Source organism: Pongo pygmaeus, chromosome 6 (genome assembly GCF_028885625.2).
Source record: "Pongo pygmaeus isolate AG05252 chromosome 6, NHGRI_mPonPyg2-v2.0_pri, whole genome shotgun sequence".
In the NCBI taxonomy this organism is placed as follows: Eukaryota; Metazoa; Chordata; class Mammalia; order Primates; family Hominidae; genus Pongo; species Pongo pygmaeus.
In genome coordinates this window covers 9214264-9218075 of record NC_072379.2, presented here as the reverse complement: position 1 = coordinate 9218075, position 3812 = coordinate 9214264, and the positions used below count along the sequence as shown (strand labels likewise).

Genomic DNA, 3812 nt, shown 5'->3' with positions numbered 1-3812 from the left:
TTGAGGGTGTCATCCTATTTTGAATTGAAAAATACAGTTGCTGTATTTTTCCCTCTTGATTGAGCTTTCTTCCCTGGGGCTCTCTACGTTCAGATAGAACTTTTTGCCCCAGAAGAGGAAATGTGGATTTCATTAGGCTGAAGAAGTAATTTCTCAGCTTTGATTTCCAAGTTGGACCCAAAGCGTTACGAAAAAAAAAAAAACCAAAAAACAAACAAAAACCGGGTGGTGGGGAAGGATAGCCTTCAAATTTAGGCTTTCCAAAAAGAGGAGATGTTTGACTTAGAATTCCGAAGGCTGGGAATGATTTCCTTAAGGAGCCCAGCTTGGAGGATGGACTTTGGAATAATCCAGAGTGGGAGGCTGAGGACAGGATGTAAGGAAAGTTCTTGTCGCATGGGAAGGAAAAGCACAGACACAGGCAGTTGAGGCTTCATGAGAAGGTCAAGGTGAGAGCTCTGCTGTGTCTTTTGGGGTTGAAACCTGTGCATGGCGGTTGGTGACTCATTTGAGGAAACTCACTCCCTGGTACTTGGAGGGGATCTGACAACCCCAGGGCCAATTCCTGTATCCTTGAGCTGTGCCCTGGAGAGCTGAGGGCTCTCAAACAAGCTCTGGCTGTGTGGGCCAAGACCAACATGGTGTGGAGATGCGGAGCGGCTGGAGCGGAGGGCCGGGTCTCCCAGGGAGCCAAGGAGTGTGGGGAAACTGAGGCACAGAAGAGGCTTGGGTTTGTGTAAAAGAGTTTTCAGGCAGGGCGCTGTGGCTCACGCCTGTAATCCCAGCACTTTGGGAGGCTGAGGTGGGTGGATCACCTGAGGTCAGGTGTTCAAGACCAGCCTGGCCAACATGGTGAAACCCCATCTCTACTAAACACACAAAAATCAGCCGGGTGTGGTGGCGGGCGCCTATAATCTCAGCTACTCGGGAGGCTGAGGCAGGAGAATTGCTTGAACCTGGGAGGCGGAGGTTGCAGTGAGCCGAGATTGTGCCACCGCACTCCAGCCTGGGTGACAGAGCAAGACTCCATCTCAAAAATAAACAAATAAATAAGTAAATAAATAAATAGATAAATAAATAAAAAGAGTTTGCAGAATTCTGAGTAGCTCTGTGCCCCATTGCTCTCCCTCCACATCTGGCCAAGACTTGGATCTTCTGAGGTTTCCTTGCCTTCTTCTACCCTCACCCATCTCTCCTGTTGTGAGGCCAGAGCTCACATTCAAATCTTCCTTTGCCCTGGCCTGCTCATGTTGCACTTTGCTTTTTTTTAAAAAATTGAAATGTTCCTCCTGTCATGTGCTATTCTTTATTTGCTCAAAGTATTCGATGTTACTGTGAAATGTCACTGGCTGGGCGATTTCCTCCTGAGCGCTTTGGCTTATCTTCTCTGACTAAATGGAATAAACCTGTTCAAATCAGTATTTTTACATATTGCTCATCTAATATTGTATAGGAAAAATACTAATATGGGGCCAGGCGCGGTGGCTTACGTCTGTAATCCCAGCACTTTGGGAGGCCGAGGCGGGCAGATTACGAGGTCAGGAGATCAAGACCATCCTGGCTAACATGGTGAAACCCCGTCTCTACTAAAAGTACAAAAAAAAAAAAAAAAAAAAAAAAGAGAAAACACTAATATGGGGCTAGGCATGGTTGTTCATACCTGTAATGCCAGTACTTTGGAAGGCTGAAGTGGGAGAATCACTTGAGTCCAGGAGTTTGAGACCAGCCTGGGCAACATAGTGAGATCCCTGTCTCTACAAAAACCAAAAAAAAAAAAAAAAAAGAAAAAATGAGCCAGGCATGGTGGTGCATGCCTGTACTCCTTGCTACCCAGTAGGCTAAGGAGGAAGGATTGCTTGAGCCCAGGAGTTCAAGGCTGCAGTGAGCTATGATTGCATCACTGCACTCCAGCCTGGAATGGCCTGAATTTCCTGTTCAGATCTTTTATGAACCAAACACTACACAACTGTAGTCATGATCTTCTTGGCTGGAGAGAGGCTGGCTGTCACCCAGGGCCACAGGGTGATTAGGTAGAATGAAAAGAGCTTCACCAACTCAAGACAGTAGCACAGTGTCCTTGTGGTTTTGGCTGGTGTAGTCTAAAATCTGAATTACTCAAAGTGTATTTGATCTTGCATCACATCAGGAAAAAGCCCAGTAATCTATTTCATTATGGGGTGTGGAGAAGTTGCTGGAACCATTTCTAGACACAGACTTTGGTTCTCCAGAGGCCAGCAAATTAGCTTCACTGAGCTTCGGGGCCCACAGTGGGAAGAGATGTCTCGATGAGGCTCAGTGTTGACTTCACTCTTGTGGAGCAAAGGTGTAGGAACTAAGGGCTTTATGTTAATTAAAAGATGAGGCCAGATGCAGTGGCTCATACCTGTAATGGGGTCTTGCTATATTGCCCAGGCTGGTCTCGAACTCCTGGGTTCAAGCCATCCTCCCACCTCAGCCTCCTGAATCACTGGGATTAAATGTGTGAGCCACTGTGCCCAGCCCCCCTTTTAATAGAACTGATGCTTAATCCACAGCTCTCCTGTCAGCCCACAATTCTTGAATTTTGGCCTCTTTTATGTCCACTTGAATGTAAATATACTTCAAAATTCCCACCCAGAATCTCTGGAATCTAATTTCTTCAATCACTTTACTTTAGAGTCATTTTTAGGGTAAATGAATCTGCCTGGTTTTCAACTTGACGCCCTCTCTAAACATGAATGAGTTCAAATCATATTTGTTCCTAAGGAATCACACTCAAGCATAGTACAAATCTGTGGGATATGCCATTACAACTCTAGAAATCATGTTCTCAAGATAAAAGCCTTTAAGAAAAGCTGTCTTGTTATATCATGTAAGCATGACAGTGGAATACTAAATCAACATAGCTGAGATTTTCCTTATGTCCTATGCTTTTAAATGATCAACCCTACAGTCCTGGAACCAACCTTTGTGGTTATCAATACCTCCATTATTTTAAACCATCTCAGGTATCATATTCCTTCTTTTTTTTTTTTTTTTTTGAAACGGAGCCTGGCACTGTCGCCCAGGCTGGAGTGCAGTGGCGCAATCTCGGCTCATTGCAAGCTCCACCTCCTGGGTTCATGCCATTCTCCTGCCTCAGCCTTCCGAGTAGCTGGGACTACAGGCACCCACCACGACCCCCAGCTAATTTTTTGTATTTTTAGTAGTGCCGGGGTTTCACCATGTTAACCAGGATGGTCTTGATCTCCTGATCTCATGATCCACCCGCCTCGGCCTCCCAAAGTGCTAGGATTACAGGCGTGAGCCACCGTGCCTGGCCTTCCTTCTTATATGTATCAAAACTCATACTGAAAAATGAGTTCTGGGTTACAAAAGAGGGTTTATTTTTTGCACCTGCCTTTGAATTAGTCCTTAAGCTTAACCTTTAACTTCCAAGGAACTATTTTTTTTATTTTTATTTTTAGATAGAGTCTCACTCTGTCACCCAGGCTGGAGTGCAATGATGCAATCTCGGCTCACTGCAACCTCCGTCTCGTGGGTTCAAGTGATTCTCCTGCCTCAGCCTCCTGAGTAGCTGGGATTACAGGCATGTGCCACCATGCCTGTTAGCTAACTTTTGTTAGCTAACATGTGCTAACTTTTGTATTTTTAGTAGAGACAGGGTTTCTCCATGCTGGTCAGGCTGGTCACGAACTCCTGACCTCACGTGATCCACCTGCCTCAGCCTCCCAAAGTGCTGGGATTACAGGCGTGAGCCACCGTGCCCGGCCCCATCCCTGGTTATTCTTATTCAGTACAATTTGCAACCTACTAGGAAGAAAGGATTTTGA

At 45.7% G+C, this 3812-nt stretch overlaps 1 non-coding gene across 1 annotated transcript; it reads right to left on the bottom strand.

Annotated features, from left to right (window-relative positions):
- Nucleotides 1-3297: 3297 nt before the first annotated feature.
- Nucleotides 3298-3423, bottom strand: LOC129041838 (small nucleolar RNA SNORA40). Its single transcript, XR_008503972.1, has one exon. It is a non-coding gene; the product is annotated as a small nucleolar RNA SNORA40 (small nucleolar RNA).
- Nucleotides 3424-3812: the final 389 nt, after the last annotated feature.